The sequence below is a fragment of the Panthera leo genome, chromosome A2 (assembly GCF_018350215.1).
Source record: "Panthera leo isolate Ple1 chromosome A2, P.leo_Ple1_pat1.1, whole genome shotgun sequence".
NCBI classification, from domain to species: domain Eukaryota; kingdom Metazoa; phylum Chordata; class Mammalia; order Carnivora; family Felidae; genus Panthera; species Panthera leo.
This window is the reverse complement of record NC_056680.1, coordinates 106,858,661-106,874,438: the sequence shown is the minus strand read 5'-3', so window position 1 is coordinate 106,874,438 and position 15,778 is coordinate 106,858,661.

Here is a 15,778-nt window from a genome sequence, read left to right as displayed (position 1 = left end):
TTTTGTTGAACTCAAACTGCCTTTTTAAAATGGCTGTGGGCCTGTGGCCTTCAGTTCATTGTGGAAACATAAATATCACTTTACATCCATGTTACACTTTTTCATAAATACTTTCCCTGAAAATAATTTATTTCTAATTAATTATGCACTCATAATGGCCTTATTTGTTATAAAGTATGATTGTATTCCATCATTTTACTGAGATACTTTTTCCCAGATTCTTATAAATGACTGTTTACATACAGAAAAGTTTTAATGGCAGTTCTTCCGTAAGTGCAGATTTCACAAAGCAAGACATCCTGTCTTTGAGTCTCGGAGAAACGATTCCATGTGATAATATTCCACCAATGCATATCACTTGTCTTCAAGCAATGAGTTTTATAAGGATGCTGTTATCTGTTGGCAAGTTTATTATTCATGGGGCAGTTGAGCTTTTCAAAAATGCAACTATTATGTGTTAAGTGGTATAAACAAAAGGATAATGCATACCTACAGATCAAGAAGGTCTTCAGACTTTTTCATTTCCTCTGACTTTGTCTCTTCCCTCAGTTTCCATAACTGTAACATGTTAAATGCTTTCTGTGGTGGAGAGATTATGAGCAGCATTCTCAACCGTTGCTCTTGACTTTAGACTTTGACACTAAGGATGAAGCTTCATTCAGTTCTTGTGGACTAAATATGATCTTTCATATCGTTTGTGTTCAGCTAAATAAACCCAAATGTATCATCAGAAAATTAATACTTGAGTAGTCCATTTTAATGCAAGAGCTGTTACCTTTTGAAGGATCAGCTAATAAGTACTTTCCTATTTCTCATCTTCCTCACGGGACAATTAAGATGTCACATGTGGAAAAACCAGACCCCTCTCTAAAATGGCATATGGCATTCAAAAATATAAATCTCTATTTTCAGGGCTTGCATGAGTCTGATGATTTTTTTTTCTTTCAAGCAGAGACTTTAATGTCTTCCTGGTGTGTTTTGCAGAGCACTGGATCAGCATCACACATGGAATATATTTGTAAAGAGACAGACAGAATTATGTCATACCCAGAGGGGATAATAATCAGGTAACAAGCCTGCATTTGCTGCATTAATCATATTTTTGTGACTAAGAGAATTAAGAATAGAGTTGGTTATTAGACTCATGATGACCTCGTTCTGAGTCTCCTGTTTTGGTGTGGCAAATCTGTTGACCTGTCTGCACATTGTGTCATTGGCAAAGTAAAGATAATAATGCATAATATGTCCTTATTGGCTCAGGGCTTTGGAAAGTGATTTCACATTTTGTTACTCGAAAATTTTTATATTATTCAGATGCTAATGGTTCTCGCTAGCAAAGAAAACTAAGGCATACTCTTTTATGATGATTTGAAGAGGATTTTAAATGAATAACTATATTAATATTTTAAGTAGATTACATATCACCTTTATATAATAGAATTTAGAGTTGTTAGCACGGGGTAAAAATTAAAATGTAGATATTAAGGGTATATTAGGATTGGAGAAAAATGATAAGATGGAATTTTTAAGAGAAGACCTGTTTTCAAGTAAGATAATGTTACATTACACCTTGTAAAAGATAACTTATAGCTAATTTTGCATATAGTTTAGCATCTATTTGCAGATGATAGTGATAGGAAATGTCAAGGTTGAATATAGGCATTTGGATAAATTTAATGGGGTAAATGTATAAAACGAGATGTGCAGGGATACTCATTTTCAATACACTATCAGTTGAACTAGAGTTACAAGCACTGCACTAATAAGATATTCATTAATATTTGTTAATTAGATCCTGTAACAGTGATGCTCATAACTGATAAAACAACAAAGAGTTTGAAAAGCAATGGCTGAAGTCTTCCTATTAAGGAGAAGGTTAGTTTCCTAAATGATACCTTGTTGCAAAGCAGATGCATGTCTGTCAGTGCCAGCTTGCATAGAGAGAAGAGTATGCAACTGGATAGAACCTTGGATAGAACCTACGTTTCTTTTTAAGTTAAATAAGGTAGACCTGACACCCATTTCTCATTTTTTGTTGTTGTTGTTGAGAGAACCCCAGTTCTACTCAGTTATTGGAAAGCCATATACTAAAGAGAAGGTCATATATTTTTAAAATGTACATCCCAGTAGCTAATTTTGATCAGCTAAGCCAATGATTGTAATTCAGTTTTCTGCCATTGGCTTTTCAAACTTATACCAATGACTGGTGTAAGTATAAGCATGTGATTGAATTCTGGCTTTACAGACATGAAGGAAAAACTGCAAGGGGGATTCTGGAAAAGACTATTATTCTCACTAATAACAAGGAAAAGCAGAAACAAAATAACAGTCTTCCCTTCTGGATTCTTTCATGAGAGTTGAAAATTTGGCAGTCATTCTGGGAACTTGAGTAATGCCAGTGTACAAGAATTAGTAAAGATACATGCAGGCCAAAAAAAAAAAAAAAAAAAAAGGAAGAAGAAGAAGAAACAAACCAAAACATAAAAAGAATAAGTCATTATGCTGTAATTTATCCACTCAGTTAACTAATCATTCTCTCTCTGAACTTCTTTTTACATGCAATATTGAATTTCTGTATTGCCAAGTTATTTTTATTTGGTTCTTCTCTTACCTGCATTATAGTTGATGCTTGAGTATTTCATACACTGAAGAACTTATTTGCATAAGACAATCTTTCTGAGTGGATTTGAAAGAACTGAGAGTCTCTATCAATGGTATAGGTATATAAGTTAGGATTTCATTTGTCTAAATTTGTCAGACTAGTTTTAGATAATACTACTAAAATTTAGAGCAGGAGAGGTCCTTAGGTAACTTTTCCACATTTTCTTTCTACCTCACCATTTTACAAAGAACACATTGAACTCCAGAAATGTTAATTGGAGGGGAAAAAAAAGAAATGTTAATTGGCTTACCAAAGATAGGCTAGCTATCTATACTTTGAAGAGCTTTATTTAAAGCTATATGTAAAACACTTGATTTGATTCCTCGTGTATTTTCCTTTCCATTATATTATGCTTTTCCTAGAAGAATTGAAACTAAATCAAATGTCTAATTTTAATTATTGCTTCAGAGCCTTGTTGTGTAGTTGACCCTTGTTTATAAAACTGGTGGTATTTATGAAATTTCCAGATTAACCAACAGATGGCCTAACAATTGGTGTTGGTGAGTCACTGTCCATGGTGCTATAGCAGTAGAAAGAAGAAAAGACATTTCTAATTATTATTTGACTCTTACTTTTTGGTAGTAGACAGTTATATCACCATGGTGTAATTTAAATAAAGTTTATATGGTAATTGTTGCTCATTTTAAAAATAATATATTCATCATATTTGCCTTCAAGTTAAGATCTTAAAATTTTCCTTATTTTTATATTATTCTGGTAATTGTTTAGATGAAAATCTTTTAGACTCTATATGGTCTGTAGTAGAATAGTTTGAAAATATAACAGGATAATATAGTCATTATGTGATTGATCTTTATTAGAAGACCCCACACAGGTGTAGAATTTGTGATTTAATATATTTTACTTAATTTTTTTTCATATATATGTCGATATCTTATAGTGCCATCACTCACCACTGTCCAGGTTAAGTCATAATGAAGAAAGATACTTTCCTCAAAGTAGAGCATTTTCCTTAATAAGTGATCTGGTGCTCCCTAACTCCTTTCATGTCCTGCTAGTCTCCTCTTTTACTTGTTGTAGCAACAGTTACCTTCTTGCTGTTCCTGGAATAAATCCAGAATGCTCCAATTTGTAGTCTTAGCTCAAATTGTTTCTCCTCCCTAGTTAACTTTTTCCCCCAGACATGTATGAACTCACTCACCTCCAGTATTGGTTAAAATACCACTTTCTCTGACTGGCAAAACAACAACAACAAATAAAATTGGTAAAAAATGTTGACAACATTATAATAATTTATAGCTGTAATAAGTATAATAAGTTATAATAAGTATATTAACAGATCCAATCAGTCCTATTCATAAGCCTCCCATATTGTTTGTATATCATTGATAATACATGCACATAAGCTTTTTTGACCCTGTTAGCGTAAAACAGCTCTTTGTAGTTGTTTATTTATCCTATGTACTGTGCTAAGAAATTTACATATAGTTTTCATTTGTACAACTTGATTTAAAGACTAATCTTTTCTCCACATTTTAGATGAAGAAAATAACCAGATAACTTTCCAAAGGTACCTGACTTATAAGTGATAGAACTGGAAGGATCCATAGTTTTAAATAACATATTTTTCAAGTCTTTAAAAATCACAATCTGCATATAAAATATTTATAAAAGTAATAATTTAATTTCCCTTCTCTTCAACAACTTTATGGGGTTTTGGTTTTGTTTTCTAAGAGCTTTCTATAGCTATTTAAAGACAGGTTACATTATTTTGCCTCAAATTTTTTTTTCTGTAAGTTATTTTCAAGAATCTCTATCCAATTACATGAAAAATTCAATAAATCATAACTTTCCCCAAAATGTAGACTTTTATATCAGCCAGATCTATAAAAATCTGTAGAATTTAAGCCAGTATTCTTGAGTCCCATGAACATTACAGCTCTCACCCTGATCCTGGACTCTAACTCAGTTTCAGATATGGTTCTCTTTCTTATAAAAGATTTGAACAAGACAATTACTTAAAAGAGAGTAGGTTGCAAGAAATCCTAGTAATCCTGAAAGTGAAGTTCAGTAAAACATGAAGATCATGTATGGGTATGACCCCAATGGATTCAAGCAAAGATTCATAGCAACATGGGAACTTTTGAGTATTTCTCTATATCATGAGCAAAGTGGTATCAGCCCAGCCAATTTAGAAACTTTCAGATGTATTGAATCAATAGACTTCTTTAAAATGGGACAAGTTAATATGTGATAACTCAACTTTGCCATTTAAATGACTTACATTAGTCTATGAGTAGGTACTATGCCCACAAATACAGTTATTTTAAACATTGTTATTTACTAATCCTGAAATGAACATTTAAAAAATCATAATTAAGAAAACTTAAGTGTTATTTTCCTAAATTCCATCATCATTTTCTCTGAGAGACAGTTAACAGTATTTTACCTATCCACCTACTTTAGTATGTTGTCTATTGAATAAGCAATTATGTGCCAAATAAGTGGTTTTCTGACCATGAACCTGATGACTTGGGTATAATTGCCCTGCCACAATTTGTTTTTACACTTCATGCGACTCTTTCGTTTTCCTGCTGTCTCTTAACCTTCCTGATGCAGTTTGTGATAGTTGCTGTCTAAAATGTCTGGCCCTAAGGACACGATCCTGAAATGAAATAAAACAGTAGGAGAATGATGCCATCAGGTAAATCAGACTCTTAATATTTGAATTGCCTCAGTCTAAATGTAATGAAGGTAGCAGCTTGTCTTATTATTTTTTTATTTAAAAACTTGTATTAAACTGACAAAAAAAAAGAAGAAAACAGCTTAAATATTCTGAGATACTGAAAGTTTGCACTAGGACATCATGATCTCTCTGTTTATTTGCATTGATGGCAAACTGACCTTCTCTTTGATGTAAGAGAGTTTTGTCGCTATTTGATGTTTCAGTTATTTATTTATTTTTTTTTTACCTGCTAACACTGAGCAGTATTCCCAGAATCTCCCAGCAATACTACAGTACTGTAGATGAGCTTGGGATAGTTACTGAAAGACAACTGACATTTTAGTAAATTCTTTAATATTGTTCAGACTTGGTTAAAAAACAAATTTTTCTATTCTTCTCTTTTCCTTTTTTTTTTTTTTTAAGTTTTACTTTGCCATGAGAAAAAGTTGAGATCACTTAAGCCCTTAAATACAAGAGCTTTCAGATGGCACTCTTGATAAAGTGGTATATACAACTGAGTGGTATATTGGAAAGACTTGAAATAAAAAATTCAGGAAATCATATTTCAAGCATGGAGTTCAGAATTCCTATAGAAAAGTACATTCTAGCTAACTGTACTTGAATTCTCTACTCTTTGTAAAGCATGTTCTTTTCACTTCCATCATCTGTCTTCCCCTGCTGCCACATATATTCCCCACGAAATACTCCACTTCCTCCACATTCTTAGTTACTAGAATTAGAACTCTTGTGTTTTGTGGTAGTTCCAAAGGAAAAAAAGAAGGGCATGGCTAGCTCACTGAATTCAAATTATATTGGCTTTTGCTGTGCAAGGAAAGAAAATGTAGAAGTAGGTTAGATTCCATTTTAACTTTTATTAAAAAAAAAAAAAAAAAAAAAAAACAAACTTCTGAGCAAATTTTCAAGATCTTATTCAGTCACACCATCATCTCTCCCCTGATTTCCATGACTATAGCTTGACACATTATATAGACACCTAGCATCTTTAAGTTGGAAGACAGATTAAGATTTATGATACTAACCTGCAAGGTCTTTTTTTGTTTTTTCTTTGATATTGACTACACATTCCACTGTCTGCATTCATCCTGTATTTCTAGAATCTCACAACATTTAAAATCTCTACGTGACTGCCAACGAACCACTCAGTACCCGTTCTTCAACAACGCCACTTTACCTAGGCCAAGACATTAGATAATTGGTTGATATATTGGAGACAGGCACTTATCTGTGGCAGGTTTTTTTATGTTCCATAGTGTTTCACCTTCTCCTCATCTCCTGTCATGTCTTCTATATTCTCTTTTCCAAAGTGGAGTAGTAATTACCACCTTCTTTTGGGTGTGGCTCCCATGAAGGTTAATGACTTTCCCTCATGATTGACATGATTGACCATTCCCTCTTTTTGCATCATTGACTTCTCTACCTTAAAGGACAGCTTTTCTGATTTTCTTTTTCTTGTACTTTTCTCTTTTACTTCAGAGTTTGCTGGTTGCTATTCCTCATTTTACCTTCTAATCTAAATATGGAATGTATTTGGAATGTTTTGGATCTTTGTCTTTTCTATATACATAATAATGCATACATGACAGTATATTTTCTCTCTGCATATAATGTATTTATATATAATGCATCTCTACATACATATCTTCTTATATACATGATAATGTATCAGTCATTAAAATGCTCCTGATAAAAGGAATATATAATTATATCAAATGGATTAGTGACATGAGTTTTAAAAAATTAGAAAACAGTTGTGATCAATTAGCATATTGTAAAATAAAGAATGTGTTCTGGGGCGCCTGGGTGGCTCAGTCGGTTAAGCGGCCGACTTCGGCTCAGGTCATGATCTCGCAGTCCGTGAGTTCAAGCCCCGCGTCGGGCTCTGTGCTGACAGCTCAGAGCCTGAAGCCTGTTTCGGATTCTGTGTCTCACTCTCTCTCTGACCCTCCCCCATTCATGCTCTGTCTCTCTCTGTCTCAAAAATAAATAAACGTTAAAAAATTAAAAAAAAAAAAAAAAAGAATGTGTTCTGTAATATTAAAATTGTTTACATTTGAGAGGTGGTGTTTTATGTATTTTACACTATATATGTATATAACATACAGTATTTATCATAATTAATATATATTTATAGACAGCAGAACAGCAAAATGTTATTCTTTTTAATATATTTTTTCTTTTCAAATTTTTATTTAAATTCTAGTTAGCTAACTTACAGTGCAATATTGGTTTCAAGAGTAAAGTGATTCGTCACTTACAAACAACACCCAGTGGCAAAATGTTCTTCTTAAAAACATATCAAATCAATGAATAAGGTAATTTTTAAATTACATATAACTTAATCCATTAATATTTACTAAATTTTTAAAGTGATTTTATTAGAGTTGGGGATATAATTATGGCATTTATGAGGGAAACATAAGAGATTAAAATATTTACCATATATATCATGTATTTATCATATAGGGTAGTTCAAATGACCAAAATTACTAACTTTAAAATATTATTTACTTCTCACTAAATAAGCTATTTCATCTATTCAACTATATTTTTCATAATTCTCTTACACTACTTTTGACTTTTCCAAAGAATTGTAATTGGAACTTTAATTGAAATCAAATCTAAATAATTTATTACTTAATATGGTGTATCAGCTCCCTTTTTTTTTTTTTTTTTTTGCACTAATGCTACATAACAAAACTCCTGAGATGGGGAGAAAGAACTCCTGAAAATGTAATGGCTTAAAACAACAAGCATTTTTGGCTTATGAGGCTGCAGTTAAGTGACTCAAACAGGGCTTTGCCTGGGCAATTCTGCTCCTTTTGACTGAGCTTACTCTCCAGTCTTGGCATTGCCTAGCTGCAGGCTGATGTAGGCTGGCTATGGGAAAACTGAGACACCCCTCTTTGCTCCATGTATCTTTAATTGTCTAGAATGTGCATATTCTCATAGTGGTGGCAGAGATTCAAAGACACAGATGAAAGCTTGCAAGTACTTTTTAAGCCTGTGTTTATAAAATTCTTGCCAGTGTTTCATTGGCCAGAGCAAGTCACATGCCAAAATCCACACTAAGAGTGGGAGAGTGCTATCTACCAAATCAGTATAACCACATTGAATGCTTCTCTAAGATGTCATAATCATCTATGGAGCATATTGTCCTTTCCATATAGAGCTTCTATCCCTTAAAAAAATCTTATTCAAAGTATATATGTGTTCAAATCCATACAGATGATTGAAATGTATAACCTGATTAAGAATCACTAACCTAATGCAATTAATACCAAAAGAAATGACATGGCAGTTTAATTGTCCTATGCAGAATATGCTTATATTTCAAAAATTGTCAAAAATGTTTACCAGGTTCAAGGCATCCGTAAAAATTTTGGGAGAGATGAGCCATGAATACAAGGGCAACTTTATTCCTTAGGTCCTGTAATTTATCTCCCTTGTACTTACTTTTCAGAATGTAAAAATTGTGAACACGAATTTATCTAGGGGTGCCTGGGTGGCTTAGTTGGTTAAGCATCTGTCCCTTGATTTTGACTCAGGTCATGATTTTGCAGTTGATGAGATCAAGCCCCATGTTGGCCTCTGCACTGAGAGCATGGAACCTATTTGGGTTTTTTTCTCTCACTCTTTCTCTGCCCCTCCCCTGTGTGCTCTCTCTTTCTCTCTCTCAAAATAAGTAAACATAAAAAATTAAAAAAGAAAAGAACAGTAATATATCTAACTTCAATAAAATGCTCCTCTTAGATTCCCTGTTTCACATTTTCACTTGGTTTTACTACCTACTGCATTTTATAATACAGTTTTTCCCCTTTATCCAGACTTCACAAAGGATCTAACTTCATTCTGTGACTTGCCATGACTCAGTGGATCATTCAAACAATAACTTAGTAATAAACACTGACTGAAGCATGTGTCACAAAATCATTTTTGTATTTAGTCTTTTAATTAGTCTTCTAATTAATAATATGAGAGCATGATTTTCCAGTTTCATCATGGGATTTTATTATAGTATAAATATCTTGGATTACCACAAATCAGGTTAAAATACAGAAATAAGAGAAATGTATACGGGGCACCTGGATGGCTCAGTCGGTTAAACATCTGACTTCAGCTCAGGTCATGATATCACAGTTTGTGAGTTTGAGCCCCATGTCAGGCTTTGTGCTGACAGCTCAGAGCCTGGAGCCTGTTTTATATTCTGTGTCGCCCTCTCTCTCTCTCTGCCTCTCCCCCGTTCACACACTTTGTCTCTCTATCTCCAAAAATAAACATTAAAAAAAGAAAAATATGTATGAAAATTGATTAATGGAAAGGCACAAATGCATACCAAGACTCTAAGTTTTAACGCAGGCAGAAATATGGCCTTACTTTTTCTCCATATTCAGTGTGCATTATTGACTGGCTTTAAAATAATTTCTCATCAAGAAACTTTAATTATTATGAAAAAATAAGTTCATTTTTGGTGGTCAAGAATATTATTGGTGTAGTCCCATTTGTCTGTTTTTGCTTTTATTGCCTATGGTTTTAATGTTATATCTATGAAATCATTGCCAAGGACCATGGCAGGAAGATTTCCTCCCTGGGTTTTCATTTAGAAGCTTTACAGTTTCAGGAGTTAAGTTTAAGTCTGTAATCACTCTTGAGTTGATTGTTGTGTATGGTGTAAGATCAGGGTCCAATTTCATCTTTATGTCTGAAGATATCCATTTTTCCTATTGCCAGTTTTTGATGAGACCATTCTTCTCCCATTGTGTTCTTGTCATCCTTGTCAAAGATCAGATGACTGTATAATGTCTGAATTTATTTCTAGGTTCTCTGTATTCTGTTCTTTTAGTCTAAAAGTCTGTTTATGCCACTACCTTACTGTTTTATTGCTGTATCTGTAGTATATTTTGAAATCAGGAAATGCAATGCCTCTAGCTTTATCCTTCCTTTTCAAGTTTGAGAATCGTTTGTGATTTGAGATCCTTTGTTATTCCATATGAATTTTAGAATTATTTTTTCTACTTCTATAAAAAATGCCATTAGAATTTTGTTAGGGATTGCATTCAATCTGTAGATTGCTTTGGGTAGTATAGACATTTTAACAATATTAAATCTCCAATCAAACAAAAAACTTCTCCACAGTAAATGAAACAATCATTAAAGTGAAAAGGCAACACACAGAATAGAGGAAAATATTTGAAAACCATATATCTGATAAGAGATTACCTCCCAAAATATATAAGGACCTCTTATAACTCGATAGGAGCAAAAACTAACAAACCTATTTAAGAATGGGCCAAGGACTTGAATAGACCTTTCTTCAAAAGATATACAAGTAGCTGACAGGTTTATGAAAAGATGCTCAACATGACTAATCATCAGGAAGATGTAAATCAGAACTATAATGAGGTATCACCTAACATCTGTTAGGATGGGTATTATAAAAAAAAATACTGTTGTCAAGAAATGGGAACCCTTGTACACTATTGGGAATGCAAAAATTGTGAAGCCTCTAAGAAAAACAGTATTGAGTTTCCTCAAAAAATTAAAAATAATTAATTTTTACTACCATGTGATCTAGTAATTATAATTCTAGATATTTATTTAAAATAACTGAAATTAAGAACTCAAAGTGAGATTAGCTGTCATGTTTATTGCAGCACTATTTGCCATAGCCAGATGTGGAAACAACCTAAATATCCATCAGTAGATGAATAGATTAGATGAAGGAGATGTGCACACACACACACACACAATAGACTGTTTTTCAGCCTTAAAAAATAAGGAAATCCTATAATATGTGAAAACATAGATGAACTCTAAGTATATTATGTTAAATGAAATAACACATCCACAGAAAGACAAATATTGCCTGATTCCACTTATGTGAAGTATTTAAAATAGTGAAACTCCTAGAGGTAGAGAGCAGAAAGGTGGTTACCAGGGGCAGCAGGGAAGGGAAATGGGTAGCTGCTCACCAATGGGTATAAAGTTCCAGTAATGATGAGCTAAATTGGTGAAAAGGATTAAGAGGTACAAATTTTCAGTTATAAAATAGATAAATTATGGGGATGAAAAGTACAGCCTAAAGAATATAGTCAGTAATATTGTAATAATTTGTATGCTAAAAGATGGTAAGTACACTTGTGATAAGTATATCATAAGTTTATAATGGTCAAATCACTATGTTGTACACCTAAAATTAATATATGTCAACTATACTTCAATAAATAAATAAAAATAGAAATAAAAGTTAAAAATGAAATTGTTTTAAAGTTCTAGTAATCCAAGTTGAATGCTGTAGTATATACTTAAAAGCTAAGTGGGTAGTTCTCTTGTTAAATGTTACCACAATACAATAAAAATTGAAAAAGAATATTATTGAGTAAATTTGAATTAAGTGCTATGTTTGAGGGAGCTATTAAAATGCATGATCTATCTATTGAAGAGTTCAGGCCTGGTTTCAGAAATTTGGGACAAAGAAACTCTGAAATGCTTGAGGCATGTTTCCTGGCACTGTGTTATATCACCTTTTTGGACTCTGAAGCCAAGACTCAGAGCTTAAAGAGTGGGATGTTGATTGTCAATGTGTTACTAATAAAAAGTTAAGCCCTCAGATTTCTAAACCAGACATATTTGCAAAAACCATTGCAATTCCTTATATTTCTTTCTGTATCGGTTATTCATCTCACACTCCTGAAAAGCAATGCATGACTTCATTCATTATGATCTATGCTTCAGTTTGAACGATTCAGGAATATTCGTCAAGATTTGCCATTAATCAGTTAAAGATGTTCATAAACAAAGCCAATGAATAATTCATATAAAATCGAGTACATGTGCTCTAATGATGAATAATCATGAACTGATCTGGAATTTGTTAATGACTTATGAATATTTATCTCTAGATGGAACTCCTGTGCAATTCATAATTCCATGAAAACTGTTTCCTTTTAGATTTCATCATGTACTTTTGCTGAAGATGCCTTTGGGACCATTAAGTATCTTTCCTAGAGGATTATGATACAATAAAAATTGTGAATGTAATGTCATCTGCAGACCTTACTAAACACACAAAAAATTTAATTTATTTCCACAGCCTGCATGTAGCAGATTTTTCTCAATAATATGGTCTTTCTCCATATGATCTTCTTACATGTGACAGGAAGATTGCTGTGTGAAGCTCCTTTAATGAGTCAGATGTGAAAATGTGAAAAAGTAAACCAAACTGAAAACCAAATGCCGGAGGTAACATTTTACTTAAGTAGTCCCTAATCTTATGCCAGGTGTGGAATGTGCTGCTCTTCTACAAATGTGTTCTTAGTGTGCCCTCCGGCCACTTGCACACTGGAAATTTCACAACAACTTTGGATTGAATATTTATATGACATGAGACACTTCAGCCTAGAATTGTCATCAGCTGGCCTTTCTCAGGATGAGGAGCATTAGCAAGCAACATTTTTGGAACTCTTCGAGTGTTCTAGTGCTTGGCAGTCATTTACCAGTTAATCCTCCTTTAAGGGAGGTCAGCCCTCTGCTTGAATTTTCACACGAAGTATTTCACACAGATGTGAAATAATCTCAAAAGGCCATTGTGCAGCAGTTGGGTGGTAATGAAATAATCATCAGATACATACCTGGACAAAATTGAGGGGCAAGTAATCTATCTCTTTGGTTGCCCACCTGGATGCTCTTTCTTAGTGCTGCTTCTAAGAAAAGCATAACTCTTACTCATTGAATCAGGAACTTTGCTACACATACTGGAGTGAATTTGTTTTTCACTATAATTCTAAGAAATGGGGACTATCATTGTCTCTATTTTACAGATGACACAACTAAAGCATACAGTGGGTAAATTAATTGTTTAGTACATAGCTAGTAAGTGACACAGCTTGGATTCAAATCCATCAGGGCTCCACACAGGACTTGTAAGCACTCTGATATGATATGCTTCCTCTGTTTCCCTGGGATGCCTCTGCTGCTCCAGTTTTGCCCTACCAATTATCATCATCTCGCCTAATATGTCTACTGCCCATAATTACCTGTAATGTACATGTCTGCCAAGTGTCTCCAGCAAAACTTGTTTTATGTCCTGTTAGTCACTGTTTTCCCCCTCTCTGGCAAGAAACTCCTAAATTATCCCTACATAATGTGTCTTCTTGATCACTGAAATATTTTGAAAGGGTAACTTTTGGAGATTAATTTAAAATACCTTGTAAGTAGATATATACTGTGTCCCTGTGTCCCTGCACAGGATCACCTGTGCATAAAAAATGTGGCGAATTTTTTTTATCACTGTTTTCTCCACAAGATTGTAAAATTTATCAGGCCTCTTAGAAAAGTGGGAAGCTTTTGCAATTAAACTCTGGAGGAGTTCGCCGCTAACCTGTTTATAGATAGTAATAAAGAGGGCAAGGTTGAACTGCAAAGTAAATCGCATGCTCTTTTAGACATTTTATTGTTTAGGCCAGGACATTTTCATAAGTACAAATGTTGTAGGGTTTTTGGAGAGGGCACAGCGCTAGTATTTGGGAAAATTACTTTGTGATTGTAAATTATATCGATGTCACTACACTGAGTGGTTAAATTCCTCAATTTATAAGGAAAGTTAATGGTTGCTATGAGGGTCAGTTTCTTTTTCTTTTTCGTTAATGTTTCTATGTTTATTATTTATTTGTTTATTTTTATTTATTTTTTAAAATATTAAATGTATTATCGAATTGGTTTCCATACAACACCCAGTGCTCATCCCAACAGGTGCCCTCTTCAATACACATCACCTACTCTCTCCTCCCTCCCACCCCCATCAACCCTTAGTTTGTTCTCAGTTTTTAAGAGTCTCTTAACTTTGGCTGTCTCCCTATCTAACCTCTTTTTTTTTCTTCCCCTCCCCCATGGACTTCTGTTAAGTTTCTCAGGATCCACATAAGAGTGAAAACATATGGTATCTGTCTTTCTCTCTATGGCTTATTTCACTTAGCATCACACTCTCCAGTTCCATCCACGTTGCTACAAAAGGCCATATTTCATTCTTTCTCATTGCTATGTAGTATTCCATTGTGTATATAAACCACAATTTCTTTATCCATTTGTCAGTTGATGCACATTTAGGCTCTTTCCATAATTCGGCTATTGTTGAAAGTGCTGCTATAAACTTTGGGGTACAAGTGCCCCTATGCATCAGCACTCCTGTATCCCTTGGGTAAATTCCTAGCAGTGCTATTGCTGGGTCAGAGGGTAGGTCTATTTTTAATTTTCTGAGGAACCTCCACAGTGTTTTCCAGAGTGGCTGCACCAGTTTGCATTCCCATCAACAGTGCAAGAGGGTTCCCGTTTCTCCACATCCTCTCCAGCATCTGTACTCTCCTGATTTGTTCATTTTGGCCGCTCTGACTGGCGTGAGGTGATATCTGAGTGTGGTTTTGATTTGTATTTCCCTGATGAGGAGCGACGTTGAACATCTTTTCATGTGCCTGTTGGCCATCCGGATGTCTTCTTTAGAGACGTGTCTATTCATGTTTTCTGCCCATTTCTTCACTGGATTATTTGTTTTTCGGGTGTGGAGTTTGGTGAGCTCTTTATAGATTTTGGATACTATCCCTTTGTCCAATATGTCATTTGCAAATATCTTTTCCCATTCCGTTGGTTGCCTTTTAGTTTTGTTGATTGTTTCCTTTGCTGTGCAGAAGCTTTTTATCTTCATGAGGTCCCAAAAGTTCATTTTTGCTTTTAATTCCCTTGCCTTTGGGGATGTATCGATTAAGAAATTGCTGCGGCTGAGGTCAGAGAGTTTTTTTCCTGCTTTCTCCTCTAGGGTTTTGATGGTTTCCTGTCTCACATTGAGGCCCTTTATCCATTTTGAGTTTGTTTTTGTGAATGGTGTAAGAAGTGGTCTAGTTTCATTTTTCTGCATGTTGCTGTCCAGTTCTCCCAGCACCATTTGTTAAAGAGACTGTCTTTTTCCCATTGGATATTCTTTCCTGCTTTGTCAAAGATTAGTTGGCCATACTTTTGTGGGTCTAGTTCTTGGGTTTCTATTCTATTCCATTGGTCTATGTGTCTGTTTTTGTGCCAATACCATGCTGTCTTGATGATTACAGCTTTTTAGTAGAGGCTAAAGACTGGGATTGTGATGCCTCCTGCTTTGGTCTTCTTCAAAATTACTTTGGCTCTTCGGGGCCTTTTGTGGTTCCATACAAATTGTAGGATTGCTTGTTCTAGCTTCGGGAAGAATGCTGGTGCAATTTTTATTGGGATTGCATTGAATGTGTAGATTGCTTTGGGTAGTATTGACATTTAACAATATTTATTCTTCCAATCCATGAACACGGAATGTTTTTTAATTTCTTTATATCTTCTTCAATTTCCTTCATAAGCTTTCTATACTTTTCAGCCTACAGATCTTTTACATCTTTGGT